The 12901-nt window shown below is 44.4% G+C and overlaps 1 protein-coding gene across 1 annotated transcript in view; it reads right to left on the bottom strand.

Annotated features, from left to right (window-relative positions):
• Positions 1 to 12901, bottom strand: part of MAN1C1 (mannosidase alpha class 1C member 1) — a 174507-nt gene that overhangs the window by 63914 nt on the left and 97692 nt on the right. The gene's annotated exons all lie outside the window — the stretch shown is intronic.

Genomic DNA, 12901 nt, shown 5'->3' with positions numbered 1-12901 from the left:
GGGTCTTGCTCTGTCATCCATGATGGAATGCAGTGGCGCGATCTCAGCTCACTGCAACCTCAGCTTCCCAGGTTCAAGCCATCCACACACTTCAACCTCTTGAGTATCTGGGACTACAGACACATGCCACCACAGTTAGCTAATTTAACTTTTTAAAAAATAGAGACAAGGTCTCACTGTATTGCCCAGGTTGGTCTCACACTCTTGAACTCACGTGACCCTCCCACCTTGGCCCTCCCAAAGTGATGGGATTACAGACATAGCCACCATGCCTGGCTGAGAACTTTATACTCTTAATCTTTGTAAGAGTAGTGCATACTCTTAATGCTTCTACACTGCAGTGTAGGTGGTATATTATCTCCATTTCTAGATGACAAAACCAGGGCGCAGAGAAGCTAAGAAGCTTGTCCAAAGCTGCACAGCAAATAAGCAGGAACCACAACCCGAATGTCTACCATACTTGCGCTCTCCCTCTACATCAGCGGCCTCACAGGTGAGACGGGGCCCATCTGGGGCAGGCAAATGATGAGGCTTCAAGATGCTTCCAAGCAAAAAAGCAGAGTATAAAATTGCACACATGCTGGTCAGCACACCCCATTACAAAGTGTGTGCACGGGATCACATGGGGTGGGATCTGGTAGTCGGTGCTCTGTGTCTCAGAGAGAGGCAAGGCCTGGGAGCTTCAGTCAGTGCCTGGTCCCCTTGGCTGAATTCTTCCTTGTAAGGATAGCTAAGGGTTAAGGTGAATAGAAACCAGGTGGGCACAGGTGTGGTGGCTCCACCTTGCCTTGGACCTGGAGGCAGTGGTGGTGGTCCTCCCTCCCTTTCCCCAGGTGCAGGAGCCACCTGGTCAGATAACCTCTCCACCCCACTACATTCCAGACAAGCTTTTGCCTCGGGCAACTATCCAAGCAAACCAGAGACCACTGCTCTGGTTTTTTTTCAAAAACTGACCGTTTTTGAAGTGAAGACTTGCAGGAGAGAGACTACAGAGTAGTGTGAACAGATTCTCCCCCATCATAGAGGCCAAGGCCAAGGAGCTGGTCTGCAATGGCCTATAAAAGGCCCTTTGTGATCCAGCCCCTTCCCAGCTGAGCAGCTCACTACCCACCTTTCATTTCATGCTACAGCCACACTCAGCTCAGTGTGCCATACTGCCGAGCCTCGGCCCAGGCTGGACCTTCTGCCCTGAGCACCGTCTCATTCTTCAGCTCTACCATGTGCATCTGTGGTTCTCAGGTGCCTAGAACCCAGTCCCTGGCTTTCAGATGGTGCAGTCTCCCTTAAATGCACATGCCTTGGACTTCCATTAAAACAAACACTTGGGGAGAATCCTATCCTTAATAACTCTGTCCAGAGGGCAAAGTGGGAGGTGAGGGAGGATCCCGAGGCACTGAAAAGTGAGGTGGGATGGCCCAGGGACACGCTGCATACTTTATCCTAGGAGGAGCCAGGCTGGCCCATGAAGCCCTCGGCAGGCTTGCTCTAGTGTTCTCCTAATAAGCACTCCTGTACTCTCACACCACCACACCCTTGTACATGCTGTGCCCTTTACCTAGAATGCCCTTCTTTCCCTGGGAAACTTCAGCTTATTCTCCTAAGCCCAGCTCAATGTCACCTCCTCTGTGCAGTTCCCAGAGGCAGAATCAGTGGCTCCTTCCTCTGCAAAAGTGCTATTCCCATAGCACTTTGACCTCATAATTATGCGTGAATCCCTCCTCTAAGAAGAGAGCTCTTTCGGGGCAAGGGATGTGGCCAGTTCACCTTTGCATCTCTAGCACCCATCCCAGAACTGGCCTGGAAATGCCTCTGAATGAATGGATTAATGAGCTTCCTTTTGCTAAGATCCCAAGATACCTATTTTCCCACCTCCTGCTGGGCCTTCCCTCTCCAGTCCCAAGAGGAGCAAATGGAGCCTTTTGTCTTCACACCACATTGGTATTGACCAGAGTTGGGTTTTAATGGTGCTTTGACAAAAGGCAGCTCCCACATTCATTTTCCTTGGCTAATTACATTTCCCAACTGAAATGCTTATCTCTGGGCTGGTGTTAAAGACATAATCAGTTTCCAGAATGGATTCAAAAGAGGTGAGAGCAAGAAAATAATTAAGCCAACTTCTGATTGAATCAAATAATTAAGCAGATTTAATCGGCTGCCTGTGATCTACATCCCTAGCCTGGACCTGGGGAGTGTTCTGCTCCGTCAGAGAGATCATGTCTGATTGTTTTAGAGATGGGCAGCATTTCTTCCCAGTAGCAAGTAAAGGATTGATTCTTTTAACTGAATGCAAATCAGGGTGGCAGAACCCCAGGTTCCTTGTTTAGGCAAAATATTCTGGGTTTGCAGAAAAATAATAGAGGCTGGGGGTACTCTGTTCTTTAGCCATGTCTAGCACTGATGGTAGAGTTTGCACCAATGGTCCCCATTCCTTATGCCTTCCTGCATTCAGGTCCTTTGCCACCGAGTGGGATGTCTCTCCCCATCCTCTTCCTCTGGGCTTAGCCACATGTGGCCAGCTTCAGCCAATGAGAGCTAATGTGACAGACGCAGAGGCTTGAAAAGGTACTTGCATGTTTCCGCTTGCTTTCTTGTCCTTTTGTCACCATGGGAACACAATCAAACTAGAGCTGAGACGCAGAGATGCATGGAGCAGAGCTGAGTTGGCCTCAGTTGTCCCAGCCAAGGATCTCTTAGATCAGCTGACAGTCAGCTGTCCCCAGGCACAAGGGTGAGCCCAGTCAAGATCTGAAGTCGTAAACCAGGCACGGTGGCTCACGCCTGTAATCCCAGCACTTTGGGAGGTTAAGGAGGGCAGATCATGAGGTCAAGAGATTGAGACCATCCTGGCCAACATGGTGAAACCTCGTCTCTACTAAAAATACAAAAACTAGCCTGGTGTGGTGGAGTGCGCCTGTAGTCCCAGCTACTCTGGAGGCCGAGGCAGGAGAATCGCCAGAACCCGGGAGGCGGAGGTCACAGTAAGCTAAGATTGCACCACTGCACTCCAGCCTGGGCAAAAGCAAACCCCCCCCCAAAAAAAAACCCACAAAAAAACCAAAAATTCAGTCGTTTGGCCTGCCCTGCCTGGATCAGCTCTGAAGACTCCTGAGTTACCTAAACACTTACTGCTGCATGTCAGTGACGGCTGTGGTTGTCTGTAACTGATACAGTACCCTTCAGTCCAGGCTGGCCATTTCTCCAGTCCCAGCCTCTGGAAGGTATCCCTTAATCCTTTAGCCCAAGCACCACTTAGAATGGAGAGTCATACATCATGCTGCTTGAACGGTAAATCTTTACACAAAAACTCATCAGATCTTCACAAAGACTCCTGGCATACATCAGGAAAGAGATCTTTTGTCCCATTCTACAGATGATGATGTTAAGGCTCAGGAAACCCAACAGTTAGAAAAGCCAGAGACTGTGGTTAAAGATTATGACCTGAATGAATGCACTAGCCTCCACTTTCACCCAGAAACTCCACTAAGACAATTTTTGGTATGATAATTTTTTTAAAAATGCATCAATCCACAAAGATAGAGCAACCAAGGAAGAAGACGATAGTAACAAAGTTTGGCAGCTGGGAAAGAGGTGTGTAGGGCTGACTCAGCAAACCCAAGAATGCAGAACCCTAACCCATGACAATGCAATCAAATAGGCACTCAGGTTTGTGCTAGAAAACCCCAAAGGCTCTGGGATTGATGGCAACACCAGGTATCTCCGGAAGTGAGATAGAGGAGGGTTTGTTGCAAGTCGCCTTAAAGGCAGTAAGATCCCTAGATCCTCTTCCTACTTCTGCCAAGAAAACGTTCCCTCTCATCCCAGCAGAAAACCAGAGGCAGAATCTCAGAAAGAAGTAAGACAGAGGGTCTCTGAATGCCTGGCTGAGGCACAGGGGACCATCCTGGGAGCAGACGGGTAAGTGAAGGCTTTTGGATTGCCCACCTTTGCCCTTCTTTTGCCCACATGAATCTCAGAAGGCTGTGATCAGAAGTCCATTCGCTAGGTAGAAGAATGAAAACATCTATGCAGAACTAGGCTAGCGCTAGAGAGCAAACACCCATTCTGAGTTCCCCGTTGGATCTTCCTACTGGGAGGCGTCAGTCAACAGGGCCCTCACCATACAGAGCCCCAACCATCTTCTTTTCTGCCCCACATTTAACATGAAGCCACAGCCAAGGAGCCACAAACATTTAAGGGAAACCTAACAGCAGAGATGGACATATACACTAACAGGAAAGGTAATTGGCAGGACACAGAGACTGCAGAAACAAGAAAACTTTCAAAACAAAATATCATCAGAGATGAAAGAAAATGGTGCGTCCATGAGACAAGAACAGAATGCTCAACAAAAGAACATTCACAAAATAAAATGCAGCTCTTGGAAATAAAAACACCATCTGACAGCAGAAAAGCAAACTCAATAAAAGAGTTGGAACATGAACTTGAGGAAATTTCCTAGAGTAGAACCAAAAGTAAAGAGACAGAAAACAGAAGAGCAACTGGAGGACCAGCTCAGGCAGACTAACATCCACACTGTAGGAACTCCAGAAACAGAAAAATCGGAGGAAGAAAATAATCAAAGAAATCATTCAAGGTGTCCCAGAACTGAAGGCATGGATTTCCGGACTGCGAAGGTCCATTAATTTCCCAGTAAGTGACTGAAAAGAGACATACACTGAGGTATAGCATCATGAAATTTCAGAACATTGAGGACAAAGAGTAGGCCCTATAATCTTCCAGGGAAAAGACAGGTCACATACAAATGATGAGATATCAAAATGGCATCCAGTTTCTCATCCGGAATGTCAGAAGCTAGAAGCAATGGATCAATTTCAAAATTCAGAGGGAAAATGACTTCCATCCTATAATTCTTTATTCAGCCTAATTATCAATTAAGCATGAGAGTAGAACAGAGTTTCAGATTTCAAAAATCTCAAATATTTTACCCCTCTCCCATGCACACTCTTCTAGGAAGCTACTGGATGGCGCCGACCAAGAAAGAGACAAAGGAACCAGCAAATAGGGAATGGAAAACAAGAGACATTCACAGCTCACATCACGTTTACAAGGAAAGGCCAAAAGCTTCCCTGCTAGGATCAGAAATAAACAAGGACGTCCACTTCTGCTTAACATTGTAATGGAGGTTCTAAACAGGGCAATTGGGCAAGAGATAGAAATAAAAGGCATCTATATTACAAAAGAGGACGTAAAAGGATCTCTGTTTGCAGATGACACATCTTGTATATAAAATCCCTATGGAATCTAAAACACCATTAGAACTAATAAATGAGTTCAGCAAGGTTGTAGGATACATCAATTGTGATTTTATATACTAGCAATAAACATTCTAAAAATGGACATTAAGAAGACAATTCCATTTACAACAGCATCAAAAAAGAATAAAATACTTAGGTATAAATTTAACAAAATAATTGCAAAATTTATACACTGAAAACTATATTGTTGAAGGAAATTAAAGAAGATCTAAATAAAAGGAAAGACATTTCATATTCATGAACTGGAAAACTTAATATTATTAAGATGGCAATATTCCTCAAACTGATCTATAAATTCAATGTAATCCCTATCAAAATCCCACTGTCTTTTTCACAGAAATTGACAAGCTGATCCCAAAAATAACATGGAAACTGAGATTATACCTGTAATCCCAGCACTCTGGGGGGCTAAGAGTGGAGGACTGCTTGAGGCTAGGAGTTTGAGACCAGCTTGGGCAACATAGTAAGATCCTTGTAAAAAAAAAATTCATATGGAAATACAAGGGACCCAGAATAGCTAAAAGAATCTTGAAAAATAACAAAGGTGGAGTACTCACATTTCACATTTTAATAACTACAAAGCTACAATAAGACAGTGTGATACTGGCATAAAAAGAGATATAAATCAATGAAGTTGAGAGTCCAGAAATAATACCTGATATCATGCTCAACTAATTTTTGACAAGGATGCTAAGACAACTCAATGGGAAGAGAACAGTCTTTTCAAAAAATTATGCAGGAACAATTGGATATCCACATGTAACAGAATGAAGCTGGAGTCCAACCTCACACCAACAACCCAAAATAAACTCAAAATGAGTCACAACCTAAAAGTAACAGCTAAAACTGTAACATTTCTAGAAGAAAACACAGGAATTATGTTCATGACCTTGGGTTAGGCCATGGATTCTTCGATGTCAAAAGCACAACTAACAAAAGAAAAAAACTGATACACTGGACTACATCAAACTCAAAATTTTGGTGCTGAAAACTATAGCATCCAGAAAGAGAAAAGACAACCTATGGAATGGAAGAGAATACTTGCAAATCATATATCCCATGGAGAACTGGTATCCAGAATGAATAAAGAACTTTTACAACTCAACAACAAATTACCCAATTAAAATATGGGCAGCTGGGCATGGTGGCTCACACCTGTAATCCCAGCACTTTGGGAGGCCATGGCAGCTGGATCACCTGAGGCCAGAAGTTTGAGACCAGCCTGGCCAACATGTGAAGCCCCATCTCTACTAAAAATACAAAAATTAGCCAGACATGGTGGCACATGCCTGTAGTCCCAGCTACTTGGGAGGCTGAGGCAGGAGAATCTCTTGAACCCAGGAGGCGAAGGTTGCAATGAGCTGAGATCGTGCCATTGCACTCCAGCCTGGGTGACAAGAGCAAAGCTCTGTCTCAAAAAACAAACAATAAGTGTTGAAAAGATACAGAGAAATTGGAACCCTCATATATTACTGATAGGAATGTAAAATGGTGCAGCCTCTTTAGAAAACAATTTGGCAGTTCTTCAGAAAATTAAACCAAGAGCTCCCAAGAGAAATAAAAAACATATGTTCATATAAAAGTCTGTACACAATGTTCATGGCAGCACTATTCATAGTAGCCAAAAAGTGGAAACAACCCAATTGTCCAGCAACTGATAAATGAATAAGATGTAGTGGATTTATAATGAATTATTCATCAACGTAAGGAAATGAAATACTGATGCATGCTATAACGTGGATGAACCTTTAAAAACTTATGTTCAGCGAAAGAAGCCAGATACAAAAGACCACAGGTTGTTGTTTCCGTTTTTATAAAACATCCAAAAAAGGCAAATGTATAGTGACTGAGGGAGGGTTACTGGCTGCCTGTGGATGGCCGTGGAAATAGGAAATGACTGTGATGGGCACGAGGTTTCATTTTAGGTGATGGAAACATTCTAATGATGCTTATACAACTCTGTAAATAAACTGGAACCCACTGAACAGTACATTACAACAGGTGACCTTTTATGCTAATGTAAATTATGTGTCAACAAAACTATTTAAAAACAAAACAAATAAGGGACAGCAGCTGTGTAGCAGGCAGAGGGTCAACTGTCTAGAACAGAGCCAGTCAGAAGCCTCCAGGAGAGACGTCTTCCAGAGGATGAAGCTGACGTACCACCGAATGTGCTGGAACACACTGCAAGGAGTTTTACACAGGTAGGGGAGATTGTGGTCTTAAACTCCTAGGCTCAAGTGATCTATCTACCTCAGCCTCCCAAAGTGCTGGGATTACCGGGGTGAGCCACTGTGCCCAGCCAGCAAATTCTTATAAAGTTAATATATTTAACATATGACCCAACGATTCCACTCTTGGATATTTACCTAGGAAAAATGAACACATACATCCATACAAAAACTGCTTGTGAATGTTCAAAGCAGCATTATTTGTAATAGACTCAAAATGCAAACAAATCAACTGGCAAATGGAAAAAATAAACCACAGCATATCCACATGATGGAGTCCTACTCAGCAATACACAGGAGCAACTATGGATACACAAACCACCACGGAGGAACCCCAAAAACATGCTGAGAGAAGGAACTAGACATAAGAGTACACACCATGTGATTCTAAGGAACTCTAGAAGGCTCAGGCTAATTCAGAATGATAGGCAGCAGATGAGTGATTGCCTAGGCCAGAGGCTATGGAAAGACGAATCGCAAAGGGGCCTGAGGAAATGTTCAGATGTAAAAATGTTCAGTACCTTGATTTTAGTGGTGTTGAAATGCCCTTTATTGCATTAAATTATACTTTAACATAGTGGATTTGAAAGTTGAGAAAGGGTAGAGCTATTGATTCTAATTGGGATTAAAACCCAGGAAGCTCCATGGAGGAGGCAGTCTGTAAGCCTGGTCTTTAAAACTGAATTTGAGGGCTGGGCACAGTGGCTCATACCTGTAATCCCAACACTTTGGGAGGCCAAGGTGGGTGGACTGCTGGAGCTTAGGAGTTTGAGACTAGCAACATGGCAAAACCACACGTCTACTAAAAATACAAAAACAACTAGCCAGGTTGCACCTGTGGTCCCAGCTGCTCAGGAGGCTGAGGTGGGAGGATTGCTTAAGCCTGGGAAGCAGAGGTTGCAGTGAGCTGAGATCACACCACTGCACTCCAACCTGGGTGACAGAGTGAGACCCCATCTCAAAACAAAGCAAAACAAAACAAAACAAAAAAACTGAAATTGAGAGACACACAGAAGAAAGAGCCGGGACCTGTCAGGCACGGCAAACAGTCTGAGTATGGCCAAGTCGTCTAATTGCCCCCCTAATATCCATTATCCTTCAATTTCCATAGAAACAGAAGCCACAATTTTAGTTGAGCACATGGCCATGAGAATAAAAACTACATCTCCCAGCCTCCCTTGCAGCTATGTGTAGGCATATGACTGAGTTCTGGCCAATGGGATTCAGTTGAAGTGCTGCATGTGACTTCTGGAAAATGTTTAAAGGAAGTGACATTCTCTTCTTTTCCTCTTTTTCCCTTCCTGCTGGCTGGAATGTGGACATGATGACTAGAGCCACGGCAGCCATTCTGGACCACAAGGTAGAAGCCACTACTGAAGGTAAACAGTGGAACCTGAGCTCTCGATGATGGTAGGGTCACTACTCCAGTCCTGGACTAACTACCTAGACCTGTAAATGAAAGAGAAATAAACTAACTGTTTAAGGCATTGCTATTTTGGGTTTCCTGGTTTCCGGCAGAATCTAATCCTAGCAGATAAAATGAACAGAAGCAGAGAAAGATGTGAAGTGTCAGCATCCCTAATGCCTCAGGCCCTCCTGGCACCACCATGGTTCTTCTGCTCTTTACTGCTCAAGGCAGAGGCCCTTGCTTTCTTCATCTTTCTGTTTCCAGGGCTTGGCACATAGCAGGTGCTCAGTAAAGACATCTAGTCAGCTGAAAGACCATGGCATGGTTCAGGCCCTGGCACAAGACCAGCTAGATGCAATCTAGGACAGGGCAGAGCCTGGACCTTCCTGTTTCCCACAGTCACTCTCAGGCATAGGTCCACAAGGTATGTTGTGAGTGCTCAGGTATTTGTTGAGAGACGGAGTGAAAGGCTGATGTGGGAGAAATCTAGGATTTCACAGCCAGCATCCACTTGTGTTGGAATTCACTCAGGGTGGCTGGCAAAATATTAGGGAAAGTTATAGATTAGTCTCAAACCTTTTGGAAGGCCAAAAGGTTTTGCTGGGAAAGGCTGAAAGCAGCCAGTTCAATTACATTAGCATAGGAAAGAGACAGAGACAGTAAGAGGCTTCCCCAGTTAAGTCTGTTTATCCCACATCCCTTTGTCTCTGTTTACTTATGTAAACTTTGGGCTGGATGGTCCTCTGGGGGGAGATCAAAAGAGAATTACCCATTAATAGTGTTTACTCTGGGCCCAGGGACCTAAAGCTTTTATCATTTGTAAAACCACCACTCTTTTAACCGTGTTAATTATCCACAAGCATGTTGACTTAGAACGTCCGTTATGAAATCTTTACTGAATAAATGTGTGGATGTACAGGGGTCTTAGTCGATCGGCAGCAGTCACCTTTCTGAAAACAGCCAACAACCATCCCTAGCCCACTTGATCACTGAACAAGGTGTGAGAGTGCCTTTATTCATCTGTCTTTGAGTCAGGGTCTGCAGGACAGACCTTCACAGGTGGTAATCAACATCTCACACTTTTACTTTCTCTAGTTAACGGTCCCCGAATCACCTAGGGCACCTCCCCTCCTTCTCAACTCCTAGTCCATATTGTGCTTGAGGTAGAATTGTCTTGAACCCAGCAATGGGATGATCATGTGACCTAGGCCTTGGTCAGTCAGCCCGTTCATCCCTCTGGACATGAGGATGAGTTATTAGAGACAGACAGAGCAATGGGCCCACTTAAAGCTCACCAGCATGAATTTTGGGCTGAAACTGAAACAGAGTGGCACTAGCTCTTCTGCACCAGACTCAAGGTTGGGCAGGTGCAGACTAAACTTGCTATTCCAGCTTGCTCACATCAAGAAAGACCAATCTGAGGAGACAGAGAACACAGGCCATGGGGGCAGAGAAAGAAACAGAGTGTCCATCTTCATCTGAGATCTGGATCAAGCTGTGCCTGAAGTCTAATCCTAGTGACTTTCAATCAAGTGATCTAGTAAACTGAACTTAAATGGGCTTGAGTTTTTGTGTCTTGCAAACTAGAGAGTGCAAAATAACATAGTTGTCCTTGAGGGTCAATGTCACTCTTAAACTACGTCATCTTAGGTGTAGTGCTAGCATTTAATACAGGTGGAAGCCAGGGTACCACCAGCTTGTGGCATTAGCTCCATGTCCTTTAGAGGATAGCTGACTCTGAGAACTCGAACAGAGCTTCATTGATTCTACCTGGTATGTGACATTGTAAACCAATCTCACATTATCAGCATTGCAAAAATTCCCCTATAAAAACACAGGAGTCTAAAATGTTAATCTGAGAATTAGTGGACATTTATCTTCTTTTGGATCAGTATAATTTCCTCCCATTTTTTTTATCTGCTTTCTGAGCCACCTCATTTATCTAAGCTTTCAAAAGCTCATGCAAAACACATAATGCACTTCAGCTACAAAAATCAATGCTTAAGGATGCATTTTTACCAGGGTTGGTGTGGAAATTCTTCTACTGCTTTTCAGAGGCCTTACTGCAAACATTTTTATACATGAATAAAAGCCAGAATCGTTTTACTTATAAACAAAGCTTTTCCCTAATTATCAAATCAAGGAGGCAATGTCACTTAGAAATATAGTCTTTTTTATTTTTGAAGGGATAAAAATTTGTATGAGTTTGTGCTTCAAACCCCTCTCCTCCCCCAACTATCCAAGACAACTGACTGACTTTAATTAACGACCATTTACCCTGGGAATGGATTGCTTGGTGCAATTTGTACCGAAGAGATACATTTGCAGACAAATGAATCGCAGTCCTCAGATTTTGCCCATATGACAAAAGAAGTGATTATGCTCCCTCGTCACTTCCTCACTCTGAAGAACTCTATTAAGAGAATAATTTGAACTGACTGCTACGCTGCATTTTAAAGTGTGATCTATTTCAACGCCACCAACATTTTTTCCCCTTTTAAAAATGAGTGGTATTTAAGGAAAAATGCCAGCTGGTATCTATTTGAGGAGGGGCTGCAGGAAACACGAAGGTTGATTTAACTCCCTCTGAAACTCCAGTCGCTTGCAAGTGCATGAGGAACCTGGAGCCTTGGTTCCTGGCAGCAAAGAGCAGCCACTGGGCCCAGGGAAGTCCGAACTCTGGTGCTGTGTTAAACCGAGCCCCAGGAATGCCTTCTTCGTGGCCCTCTGGTCACCTGTGCAGGCTGCATTATAATGATTTATGTGTCTGTGCACCCTACAGTCTCAACAGAGGCCGGTGATGAGGCAGATCCATGGGCCTCTTTCCAGACCTCATACGAATCAGGAAGGCTTAGGGCCAGCCCAACAGTCCCATATAAACTCCGTGGCTCTGGGGTTAGACGGCAGCATCTAAATCCCTCTAGCGAAGCAGTTCCATCCTCCAGAGAGCTGCTTTCAATATCCAGTGCCTGGATTGTGCACTGTTGTGTCCTGCTCATCTGTTTCACCCACTAGACTGGATCCTAATAAACTCTGTTTCTAGAAAGGAAGTCTCTGCCTGTTGCTGTGGAGATTCAAAACCTGGGTTTGAATTTTGCTTTGCCATTTGTTATGATTATGCTGGGCAAATCACTCAGCTTCCCTGCGTCTGTTTCCTCATCTGTAAAGGGGGTATGGCGCCATCTCACCTGATCATGATGAGGGTGCAATACGGTAACACAAAAGCACCCAACACATCCCTCCATCTCTCTGCTCCCCACCCTTGACTCCTTATGAGAGGACACGACATATAGTAGAAAGAGCACTGGACTGAGAGGCAGGCAGAAGCCCTGTGTGATCCCAGGCAAATTATTTACCTCATCTGTAATGACCTCAGTTTCCCCATCTGCAAAATGGGAAGACTAGTTCCTAACTCTGGCTGGCCTCAAAGGGTTAAGGTTAGAAGGATTACGCAAAAAGACTTATATCAAAATATTTCTAAAATATAAAACACTGGACAACTGCATATATTATCTTAGTATCTGAGGCGCTGGGGAGTTTAATCCCAAGTCAATATCAAAAGGCCACTGGCTTGGAAAGTATCTGAGGAAGTGTCTGGTAAATTTCATTCCACTCCAGCTGGGGTCTTGAGGCTGCATTTTCCTGAGCCCAGCCCCAGGAGCCGTGGGAATCCACATCAGCAGGGATGAGACATAGCCAATGCCAACCACCATGCAGGAGTCTAAGACCAGCTAGTCTGAGAGTCACCCCAGGGCACTAAGCCGGGGAGGGTTGAAACAGGTAGAAGACCATCAGGGAGAGAGAAGGTTTTCCTGTTTGAGAAGTGAAAGGCGGTGTGACGGCTGTCCTCCATGCCTTGGATTGCTGGTGGCATTTCCTGCTCAAGGAGAAGGGACTCAAGACAGGTAAGCAGTTTCACAAAGACCTCTAAACATGCTAGGTAAGGAGAAGGGACTCAAGACAGGTAAGCAGTTTCACAAAGACCT

This window comes from Sapajus apella, unplaced genomic scaffold, assembly GCF_009761245.1.
Source record: "Sapajus apella isolate SASKATOON/1434 unplaced genomic scaffold, GSC_monkey_1.0 scaffold43, whole genome shotgun sequence".
Lineage (NCBI taxonomy): Eukaryota > Metazoa > Chordata > Mammalia > Primates > Cebidae > Sapajus > Sapajus apella.
This window is presented reverse-complemented; position numbering and strand designations above follow the sequence as displayed.